The sequence below is a fragment of the Rhipicephalus microplus genome, chromosome 7 (genome assembly GCF_043290135.1).
Source record: "Rhipicephalus microplus isolate Deutch F79 chromosome 7, USDA_Rmic, whole genome shotgun sequence".
NCBI lineage: Eukaryota > Metazoa > Arthropoda > Arachnida > Ixodida > Ixodidae > Rhipicephalus > Rhipicephalus microplus.
Window position 1 is genome coordinate 66,472,228 of NC_134706.1, and position 12,677 is coordinate 66,484,904.

General features: G+C 42.9%; 1 long non-coding RNA gene across 1 annotated transcript; it reads right to left on the minus strand.

Annotated features, from left to right (window-relative positions):
* Positions 1-10,136: 10,136 nt before the first annotated feature.
* On the minus strand, positions 10,137-12,346 carry LOC142767492 (uncharacterized). The gene is made up of 2 exons (XR_012884918.1): positions 11,908-12,346; positions 10,137-11,835 (listed from the first exon to the last, which is right to left on the minus strand). It is a non-coding gene; the product is annotated as an uncharacterized LOC142767492 (long non-coding RNA).
* Positions 12,347-12,677: the final 331 nt, after the last annotated feature.

Genomic DNA, 12,677 nt, shown 5'->3' on the forward strand with positions numbered 1-12,677 from the left:
TCCAACCGACGTACGCACAAGTCCTCGCTGGCTCACCACCCGTCGTACAACCGATGCCCGCACACTCGACGCCTGTCCCACTGGCTTCGTTAACTCTGAGTGCGCCTAGCCCCAGCCCTGTCACCCACCATGGCGGCCGCCTCGTCCGATCTGTTATTACTGCGGCTATCGGGGCCACATTGCACGCGTCTGTCGGAAGCATCAGCAGGACGAGCGTCGTGGATTCGACACCTACGGACGGGATGACAGGACAAGCTGGTACGCTTTCCAACGTCGTCCTCGTGATCCGCCGCTACGTCGCTCACCGTCCCCAACTGCGACATCTGAGCCAACCACTTCATACCGCTCTACTACAGGTTTTCCCGCTCAATTTAATCCAAGCGCCAGCCAAATTAATCTAGGGGCCAGTCAATTTAATCCAGCCGCCACTCAAATTAATCCAGGTGCCATTCATTTTAATCCAAGTGCCACTGAAATTAATCCAACTGCCAGCCGATTTAATCCAGATGCCAGCAAATTTAATCCTGATGACATTGTTACTTCAAAACGACCCAGAATTTTCGGGAATGCGTGGATTGCATAGCTTTGGAGTGAATCTAAGAGGAAAAAAATTGCCCGCAGCTTTTCTCGGGGGAACACTGAGGAGGATGCGGACCATATAATTGGTTAACGGGGTGTTAAAGTGCGACTTACTTGGGTCGATGGCTAAATTGGTTAACGTGGTTGTGAAATGGGGTGTTAAATTGCGACTTACTTGGGTCGATGGCTAAATTGGTTAACGTGGTTGTAGGAGGGGGTGTTAAATGAGTGAACACGTACATACGTATGCGAAAGGGCGGCGCTGGTCGAAGGGACGTCGATCATTGTGTTTGTGGATTCGTTGGAATTCATTTCACCGCGACCTTGGACGTCGACGCGCCGTACAAACCAACCGACGAGCGGAAACTGAGCGAGCGAGTGCCGACCTTGAGTATATATACAGCACGACGGCGCATGCACTGTCAGCTGTTGAATGTTCTCGAAGCGCGACGCCACATGCGCGTCCACTGGAGAATCAGGAGAATTGTAGATGTCGAACGCGGTGTGTAGAGGAGGAAGGGTGCACAGATGGTGGAGGAGTGAAGCGCGCGCGGTGTGTAGAGGAGGAAGGGATGCACAGATGGTGGAAGAGTGGGCGACGGCGCATGCGCGCGCGTCAGCTGTCGAATGTTCGAGAAGCGGTGCGGACGGCGCACTACAAGGCGCGAGTATAAGATGCTTCCGCATATAAAAACCATGAATGAGTGACACAATGTGACTCGCGCGCCTACATCACGCCTATCACCCGCGTAAGCACTATTCACACCTTCGACATGCATATCAAAGCAAACGCCGTCCACGCAGTAATAACTTGATACCTATTAACCAGGCCAATGATCTCATCACGAGTGACTCAGGTGACATCCTCACGCATACCACCCACGCACGCACTGTCTTAAGCGTCCGTCATGCATATCAAATGAAACGTCGTTGAAAGGGCAAGAGCTTGATACCTAAAACTCGGCCAAGCCACCGGATCACCAGTGACTCAGGGGACGTCATCGCCCTTATCACCCGCGCACGTAATTTACTAGCCTGCCAACATGCATACCAAACGAAACGTCTTTGAGAGAGCAATAACGTGTTACCTATGGCTCGGCCAACTGACTTGATCACTAGTGACTCTGGTGACGTCATCACGCCTATCAGCCACGCACGCAATGTCTAACCTGCCATAATGTATACCAAACGAAAAGTCTTTGAGAGAATAATAACTTGAACGCTGTCGCTAGGTCTAGTGACGTCATCACTAGTGACTCGCGTGACGTCTACTCATCTAAGACTCATGCAAGCACTATCTGATGTACCTTCATGCATATCAAACAAAACGTCTTCGAGAGGGTATTAACTTGAACGCTGTCACTGGTACCTTCATGCATATCAAACAAAACGTCTTTGAGAGGGTATTAACTTGAACGCTGTCACTGGGCCTAGTGACGTCATCACTAGTGACTCACGTGACGTCATCACGCCTATCACACACGCACGCGGTGTCCAAACCTGTCTTCATGCATATCAAACGAAACGTCTTTGACAAGGTAATAACTTAAACGCTGTCAATAGGCCTAGTGACATCATCACTGGTGACTCACGTGACGTCATCACGCCTATCACACACGCACGCGGTGTTCAAACATGTCTTCATGCATATCAAATGAAACGTCTTTGAGAGTAATAACTTGAACACTGTCACTAGGCCTAGTGAAGTCATCACTAGTGACTCACGTGACGTCATCACGCCTATCACACACGCACGCGGTGTCCTAACCTGTCTTCATGCATATCAAACGAAACGTCTATGATATAGTAATAACTCGAACGCTGTCACTCGGCCTAGTGACGTCATCACTAGTGACTCGTGTGACGTCATCGCATCTGACACCCACGCAAGCACTCTGTAACCTGCCTTCATGCATATCAAACACAACGTCTTTAGAGGGTAATACCTTGAAAGCTGTCACTTGACCTAGTGACGTGATCACTAGTGACTCGCGTGACGTCATCACGCCGTGAACCCACGCAAGCACTGTAACCTGCCTTCATGCATATCAAACGAAACGTCTTTGAGAGAGTAATAACTCTCTCAAAGACGCGGTTTGTATACTTGCGCTGTCTTGCGCCGCAATACAGCGCAAGTGTACAAAGAGGACGGCAGCGCACAGGCTTCGTTCATCGGGTCCTGACTGCGCAGGCTGAACGAAAGGGCACGTGACCACCGCCCGGCTATAAAACTACCGCTGTTGCACGGACGCATCATTTGGCAGCGGTGACAGCGGCGGAGCAGCAGGCGTGATTCTTGAATGTTGCACATTACAGGTAAGCAAAATTTTCAAATATTTCTAAAAGTCTATTAGGACATTATCGCTGTCACCGCTGCCACAAAGAGTGACACTTTCTGTTCGTTGTTGTGACCATTAGAAATGACAAAGGATGTTTCAAAACAGGTTGAACAGTTCAAAGATGAACTCCGGAATGAATTTAAGAACTTGAAAGAATTTCTCGAAAGAAGCATGCTTGCAGAAGAGAGAAAGCTCCGGACTGAGATCGACGACATGAAGTGCAGCATGGATTTCATTAGTAAAAATCTTGATGATGCTAACTTGCGGCTTGATGCTACTTTGACGGAGAACAGCTCTCTTAAAAAAGAAAATGAAGCGCTCCAGCATAAAGTTCGCTCATCAGAGAGGGAAGTGATGGAATGTCAACCCAGTCTTGTCAAAACTGAGCAGTACTTCCGCAACAAAAACCTTGAGATCAAAGGTGTTACGGAAACACCGAATGAGTGTTTGGGAGATGTTCTTGCTCAAATTGGAACGGCCATCAGTGAACCTGTCTGCGCGAACGATATAGACGTAATTCACAGAGTGGCAACGAAAGGCAAGACAAAGAAAAACATTATTGTTCAGTTCGTGAAGCGCGAAAAGAGAAATAAGGTTCTACAGAAGGCTAAGAAAACAAAACTTACGAGCGGAAGCCTGGGTCTATCACTGGAAGCTTCTAGAAGTGAGGCACATCATCCTATCTTTGTAAATTAACACCTTTGTCAGTATCTAAAGAGACTACTTGGTATGGCAATAGCGCGCAAGCGCGAACATGGCTGGAAGTTTGTCTGGATAAAAAACGGTGCCATTTTTGCCCGTCGTGATGAGACTTCATCCATCGTGGCAATAAAACGCGAGAGCGATTTGGACAAGATTACCGCCAGAGGATAAGGATGCGCGCCCCCTGCGATTGTTCAGATTGTAGAAACATGGATGCTAACTACGTGCTACCTGAGGACAGGCGTGGTACCATATCTGACAACCCAGAGAAGCTTTTTAAGGTTTTCCATCTAAATGGTAGATCCATGCAATGTAAATTTGATGAAATCTACGCCCTTTTAGAATCCTGCAATATTAGTTTCGATGCACTTATGTTCACTGAGACTTGGTACAATGAAAATTCGGATCACTTTGTTTTACCGTCTTACGATCATTTCTTTCTAAACAGAAAAAATTGTAGGGGTGGTGGAGTTTCTATTCAGGTTGCTATACCAGGTTTTGAAATTCTACCAGAGTTTAGCACTGTTACTTGTGATATCGAAGCCATTTCTATTAAGAAAAATAGCAATGTGTTCGCTGTTCTGTACCGACCACCATGTGGCAACATCTCGGCGTTCTTGAAGTTTCTCGATTCTTTGCTTTCATGTGCCTGTGAAAACAGATGGTTACTAACAATAGGCGGTGATATGAACATTGACATTGCAAAAGGCTTGAGTGCGGCGAATGATTTTTTGCTTGTATTACAAAGCAACGGTTTTCAAAACCTTATATCAACACCTACACGCGTTACTCTTTCATCAGCATTTGTTGATTGATTGATTGATTGATTGATTGATTGATTGATTGATATGCGGGGTTTAACGTCCCAAAACCACCATATGATTATGAGAGACGCCGTAGTGGAGGGCTCCGGAAATTTCGACCACCTGGGGTTCTTTAACGTGCACCCAAATCTGAGCACACGGGCCTACAACATTTCCGCCTCCATCGGAAATGCAGCCGCCGCAGCCGGGATTTGAACCCGAGACCTGCGGGTCAGCAGCCGAGTACCTTAGCCACTAGACCACCGCGGCGGGGCTCATCGGCATCTGTGCTAGACTTGTTCATTACTAACCGAAACACTGATGGCATTCTCTCTGGCGTTATCAACAGTGACGTCAGTGATCACCTACCTACATTTTGTATGCTTAACCGTAACAGTTCATTGCAACAAAGGGATTGGCCTCAGCTCGTGTACAGGGATATATCGTCTCAAGCGCTAGAGGTGTTTCGGGATAAGATTTCTAAAACACATTGGAGGGAAGTATTTCTTCTTGAAGACAGCAATAAGTGTTATGACTTATTTATAAAAATTTTCAAAAAACATTATTTAGAGTCGTTCCCATCACGGACATACCGTAAACAAAAAAGGTGCGCAAACCGTGGATCACACATGAATACATCAAGCTTATTAAACATAAGAATAAGCTTTTTGCCAACTTTCCTAAGTCTCGTAACACGGAAGAATTAAAAGAGTTTAAGAAATTTCGAAATAAGTTTAATAAAGACATTAAAAAATCAAAAACGAATATTATAAGCGTGTATTTGACAACGATTGCTTGCGTAGTGGTAACAAAGTGTGGAAAAAAATAAACGAGTTACTAAACCAGAACACCAAGGATTATACGATCGACAACCTCGTAATAAATGACAAAACGATTGGCGGGACTGAACTCGCCAACTTTTTCAACAATTTCTTTGTTGAAATTGGAAGTATCACCTACTGTCACGAAGCTGCTAATCGTATCCCGAGACTATTCCACACAATGTACTTGCAGCCAACATCTGTCCCTGAAGTGACAATGCTGTATCAGAAGCTTAGGAACAGTCGTAGCCGCGATGTGGATGATTTAGAAATAAAACCAATCAAATACGTTATAGACTTAATTGCACCAGTGCTTACACCCATATATAACGTCGCTATCTCTAGTGGGATTTTTTCAGACAGTATGCAGGTGGCTAGAGTTTCAGTGATTTACAAGAATGGAGACAAAAATAGCTTAAGCAACTATCGTCCTGTGTCAATATTGCCTATCTTTTCAAAGGGACTCGAGAAAGTAATAAATTGTCGTATTGAGAAATTTATTACAAAATACAACCTATTAACAGATCACCAATTTGACTTCAGATAGGGACGTTGCACTGAGACAGCACTTCTTGTTCAAAAAGAGGAAATATTACACAACTTTGAAAATAAGGTCATGACACTGGGTGTATTTCTAGATTTAAGTAAAGCTTTCGATTGGGTAAACCACTCAATTTTATTTGAAAAGTTAGAACATTATGGGTTACGTGGGACAGTGTTACAACTTATTAAGTCTTATTTGAAAACGCGCTACCAATACGTTGAACTAAACAAATGTAAATCACACCTTAGGCCTATTGAATATGGGGTTCCTCAGGGTAGCATACTAGGACCGATTGTCTTCCTTTTCTATATTAATGATATTGTAAGAATCTATGAGGACTGTAAATATATTATATATGCCGACGATTGCTCGGTACTTCTTGATGGAAGAGACTTGGAGACCATAACACGAAAGGGTGATACATTCTGTCATAACTTACAGATCTGGTGCAAGTTCAATAGGCTTACTTTAAACGAATCGAAAACTAAATGTGTGTTGTTCCGTGCCCCGGGCATTTTAAGAAGCATCGACGATTATATAACTCTTGGGCCATTTCAAATCAAAATCGAGAAACATGTTAAGATTCTTGGTGTAATTTTTTCAGAAAATATGTCCTGGAATGAACATGTGAGAACCTTATTGCCAAAATTACGCAGAGCAGCCGGTGTATTAAGCCGAAACCGTCACACTTTTCCTGTTACCATTAAAAGAATGTTATATTTCGCGCTCTTCAACTCTCACTTATAATATTGCACGCTAATATGGGGAAACACAACATTATCAAACTTACAGCAAATATTCTTGGTCCAGAAAAAATCACTTCGTTCAATAGAAGACGTCTCGTTTCTAGAACACACAGAACCTTTATTCCACAAACATAAAGTTATGAAGATTCACAACATATACAAGCATAAACTACTGAGAACATACAAAAATGCAACATCAGGAAGAACACAGCTATTCGAGGAAATTGCAAATCTTCGAGCAAATACAATTTCCTTTCTTTTCAGGTATCACCCACCATACCACGTTCCTTTCTCGTGTACCCATTATGGGAAAGAAAAACTTGATTATGTACTCGCAACCACACTAAATGAACTAGAACAAAGAAATGTTGACGTTCTTCACTTTACTAACAAAACCTTACTAGATCTTTTTATGTGAATGTATTAGAACTACTCATGTTTGTATATTTGCAGTGGCTAGTGTTACTAAGGTGATTGTAACTTAAAACATACATTGATGTTTTTCTTTCATTAGAACACCGTAGTCTACATAACTACTTTTGGTAATCGCATTGTATATACTGTGGCTATATAGACTTGTTAGATGTTTTGCCCTGTCACTACTGCTGTACGGGTGACCAGAGCTTAGTCAAGCTGCGCAAGCGCAGCTTTTTTCTCTGGTCCCCTGTTTTCGCAGTGACAATACGCTGTATTGTCTGAAGCAGAAATAAAATTTGATTTGATGATGATGATGATGAACTCGAGTGCTCTCACTAGGCCTAGCGACGTGATTACTAGTGACTCATGTGACGTCATCACACCTATCATACACACACGCGCTGTCCTAACCTGTCTTCATGCATATCAAACGAAACCCCTGTGAGAGAGCAATAACGTTATACTTATTCAAATTCAAATTCAAATTCTTTATTTCTGCCTTGTAGGGGTACAGACAGTGGAGGCGCAGAAAAAGCTGTCAGAGACAGCTTGACAAAGCCGCGACACCCTTTTGCTTAGCAGCAGCTTCACAGCAATGTTCATTAAACAACAGTATTAACATAGTGTAATGGCAAATAAACAATAATCGACAAATACAAAAGAGACTCTAAAAGATATTATAAAATAGAGTATAAAAAAAAAAAAAAACTAAGCTTACATATTAACGTACATGGCACGCAAAGTATTCTTTGACGAACTGAAGAGATCAAAACCACTATGTAAATATGAATTTAGAAGGGAAGGAAGAGTAAATTGCAGGCGTTGTCGACCTAAGTTTATTCTGGGTGTCGGCACAACCCAAGACTCTCCATGCCTTGTCATAAATGTCATTTTTCGTGCATGCAAATCGGCAAGGTATCGTAGATGGTTTATATTTTTTAGAGTTTCGAGTTGAAACCTGACACTCAAACGGAATTTGTACAAGTTCTCGATCTTTATTACATTACTTTGCAAAAAGAGATCTGCACTGGGCGAGTGCCAAGGTACATTATGAACATGACGAAGGAATCTCTTTTGCAGAATGTAGATACGCTGAAGACAGCCAGGAGTAGTCGTGCCCCAGACTAAGTGGCAATAGTTTAAATAAGAGTAAAAAAGGGAATTGTACAATAGTAGTTTTATTGGTTTTGGGAGAACGTATTTGAGCCTGCCTACGATCCCAGTTATTTGAGCCAGTTTCGTTGAAATGTGATCCACATGCTGTTCCCAAGACATAGAGGAGGAAAAAACCACTCCGAGGCACTTAAATTGTTCAACCACATCTATACATCGTGAGTTCAGTTTAATGCCGAAGGAAAAAGGAACTGGTTTATTTTTAGGGCGGAATACGACAGCTTGTGTTTTCTTCTCATTGATACGCATGCACTTGGATTCTGACCATTTTTGTAGCTCACTCATGGTATCATTGCAATCCCGAACAAGGATATCAAGATTATTTCCAGTAAAAAAGATGCTAGTATCATCAGCATAGATGATAAATTTAGCAGTGGTGTTGATATTGCAAATGTCGTTAAGATACATATTAAAAAGCAATGGTCCTAATATACTGCCCTGTGGAACGCCACAGGTAACAGACTTTAGTTCAGATTTTATGTTGTCAATGCAAACAGCCTGTTTTCTATGCGATAGATATGATTTCAGGAGCAGCTGCGCCTGTCCACGAATACCATAACATTCTAAGTTTTGCAGGAGTATAGTGTGATTGACAAGATCAAACGCCTTCGAGAAATCTACGAAGATACCAATAACGAAGGCTTTCTTTTCAAACTGTGTTAATATATATTCCTTTTGTTCGAGTAGTGCTAGTTCAGCAGATTTATTTTTACAAAACCCAAATTGATTTGGTGATAGTAGGCTATGTTTATTAATAAAATCATACAACCTAGTATATAACACTTTCTCAAAAACTTTCGAAAATATTGGAAGTATGGATACTGGTCTATAATTACCTAAATCATTGCGATCTCCTTTCTTATATAGAACCGTTACTTTAGCAACTTGCATTTGTTTAGGAAATGTACCGGTATCTAAACATAGGTTAAATATGTCTGCAAGAGTAGGCGCAATGACGGCGGCAACATGTTTCACAGGTCTCACTTGAATGCCATCTATGTCACAGCTATGACTGTTTTTAAGGTTTTGTAACACTGCTATAACTTCTTCTGTTGTAACAGGGCTCAGGAATATTGTATCATTATTAAAATAATTAATGTATTTATTAGAATCATCGGACGGACTGTTATGGGCGAGAGTTGTAAAAAAGTTGTTGAAAACTTCCGCCAGTTCTACTCCAGATATATCTTTATCATTTAGCTTTAACATACGTAGGGAAGCCTGTGGTTGCTCCCGTCTAAGTAAGAGATTTAATCTTGACCACAGCAAATCATGGCGACCGTTTTTAACTTCAAGTAAAGTAGAGTAGTATTCCGCTCGTGCCTTACGCAATTTTTTTGTTAGCCTATTCCTGTATTTCTTAAATACCTTGAGGTCATCAGCTGAACGCGTATTTAAGAATACTTTGAACAGCTTATCTTTCGTTTTAATTTCTTCGCGTAATTCAATAGTTACCCAAGGTTTGCGCGTTTTGCGTTTTAATCCGCGCACTTTTAGTGGGAAGCAGGAATGATAAAGCTGCTTGAATACGTAGAGAAACTTATCGTAGGCCTCATTTGCATCATTTGAAAGGCCGGTGCCATCCCACTGAACTTGTGTTATTGAGTTGTAAAATAAACTCAGGGTTTGGTTTGTTATACGCTGATATGCAACTTTTTCTTGCCAGTACTTTACCGCTGGAATCTTATTTATACTTAAGAACACCGGAAGGTGGTCGCTGATTGCGCATGTTATTACACCTGTTGCAGCTATTGGTTGAGATGAGTTCGTAATAAGCAGATCAAGAAGAGACGCACCCTCTGGTGTAACCCTTGTTGGAATTTGTATAAGGTTAACGAATCCGTTCGAAGCCAGAGTTGTGTTAAAATTCATAGCAAAATAATTATCCTTCAACAAATCAATATTAAAATCCCCACCAGCTATTAATGTGTATTTACTGTCCGTTATAAATGAAAGGAAATTATCGTAAAACTGGAAAAACTTGAGCGCATTTCCCTTAGGGGGACGATAGCACACCGAAAACACGAACTGACCAGTACAGACTGATATGATTTCAAAATCATCAGTAATCAGAGAGTACGAGTCCAGCTTATCGCATTCTATATTGTTAGACACCAGCAAAGCAACTCCACCTCCTCGCTGGCTGGAGCGGTTCAGAGAATAAGTTTTATAGTGAGTCATCGTAAAGGTGTCAGAATCATTGGTGCTCCAAGTTTCAGTGAGCATGACCAAAGAAAAAGTAAATGAAAATTCACCGAAAAATTCCTCCAAACACATGGTCTTGTTTTTTACAGAGCGTACATTTAAGTGAATGGCTTTAAACGATGTTGGCTTAGTAGTACATGAAGTAATTTTATTAAGATCACTCGGAAGAAAATAACTCATGTGCTCCATCGTGATTACATTTCAAAAGAAAACAAAGCATTCAACGTGAAGCACTATAGGTGCTCTAAGTCGCTCTTTCCCTTCACATGCACAGCATTCACTCCCTCGCTTTTCCGAACGAGAACTTTTCCGTTGAGATACCAAACAAACTTGTAGCCTTTATCTTTGGCGCATTCTTTCGTTGCTTGGAGCAGTTCTCTATTGCGGCGTGTCAGATTTTCTTGCATGAAAATTGGTGGGTGGCTATCCTTAAGGTTCTTTTTATTCCTGATCCACTGGTCCCTTATCGCTTAATTTGTAAAGCGGACAATGATGCCTGGCACCTTGCCATGTTTTGCAGGAATTCGATGAACATTCCCAACATCCGATTCCATTAAGTGAGGCACTTGAAGTTTGTCAGCTACGTCATTTAATGTGACCATAAGATTCTCATTTGCTACTTCTCTAATACCATGCAGTTCCAAGTTTAGCTGCCTGCTTTTAAATTCAAGGTCATGCATCTCTTTTTCAAGTTGGGCACAGGTTACTTGATTTAGGTCATCTTTTTTTTCAAGCTCAGACACCTTTTTTTTATGTCTTTTAAATCGGCTTCTTGATGGCAGAACTTTTGCTCAAATTCATCGAACTTTGTAGATATGAAGGTAAGAGACTCTTCAATGCTTTCAACTTTTTTTGTCAGGGGCATCAGCCGTTCTAACTTCTGGTTAATTGACATGAGGGCAAGCTTAATTTCTGTTTCAGAATCATTACTGTCTTTACTGCACATGTTGCCACCACTAGCACTTCTACACGACGGACACTGCCATGATTTCTTTGCGGCCTCGTTCTTTGCCTTGAACGACTTTTCTGTTAGGCCAGCGCATTTTCCAAAGTGATAACCGTTCTCGCACTTACAACATTCCACAAAGGGCTCGTCAGGAGAGATGAGCAGATTACATGTGTTACAAGAAAGAGACATTGTTTCAAGTGTAGCTATGCAACCACAATACGGTGCCCAGCGGTACACAAGCAAAACCAATAGCAGCAGCAGCGACAGCAGCAGCAGTAGAAATACTATTGCAACTGAATATTATTGAACACAGTAACACTAACCTGCAAAAAGAGCAGTTTTTGAGACGATGTTCACGGCTTGCTGCCGCTGCTGCTAAGTGGTGGGCGGGTCACCGTGCTCCGCTTTTCTTGTGCCGAGCTGGCTAGATGCGCATGTGCAGAGACGACTTGCGGGTGAATCCTCGTCCCAAGGGCAGATCCACGTGAAATTCGCAGAAGCGGTCCGGCGAAACACTTCTTGCACTCCGTTCACTGCGGGTCCGGACGTAGACGACACTGCAAAAAGAGCAGTTTTTGAGACGATGTTCACGGCTTGCTGCCGCTGCTGCTAAGTGGTGGGCGGGTCACCGTGCTCCGCTTTTCTTGTGCCGAGCTGGCTAGATGCGCATGTGCAGAGACGACTTGCGGGTGAATCCTCGTCCCAAGGGCAGATCCACGTGAAATTCGCAGAAGCGGTCCGGCGAAACACTTCTTGCACTCCGTTCACTGCGGGTCCGGACGTAGACGACACTGCAAAAAGAGCAGTTTTTGAGACGATGTTCACGGCTTGCTGCCGCTGCTGCTAAGTCTGACTCGGCCAACCGAATTGATCACTAGTGACTTACGTGACGTCATCACGACTAACACTCACGCACGCACTCTCTGACGTGCCTTCATGAATATCAAATGAAACTTCATTGAGAGAACATTAACTTGAAGGCCGTTGCAGGCAGCCTCTGCTAGTAAAAAACTGACTGCTCGCACTGCACAGCCATTCACCGGCTAACCGGCATATGTAGGCACCAGATCGCGCGTTTCGAACTCAAAGACGTCTTTGGCTTTCGTTTGACTTGACGCTTTCCTTGACTCGTGTAGATGCGACGGAAGCAACAGTACTTTCAAGCAGCAGTGGGGTACAACCGAACATCATCGTCCCACTACTCGTTGAGGGCAACGCTTCTCCTTCGTTCAATAAATATGAATAATAAAGGCGAAATGACAATTAAGCATCTTCCAAACCACACTCAATTACCCAACATTCAACCGATAACCTGACCACTCTGCGACGCATTTACTCCAGGTCGTCGTGTGGGAAGATGCAGGCGGCTTTTTGTTGCTTCTCGTGTTTCGAAGTATGC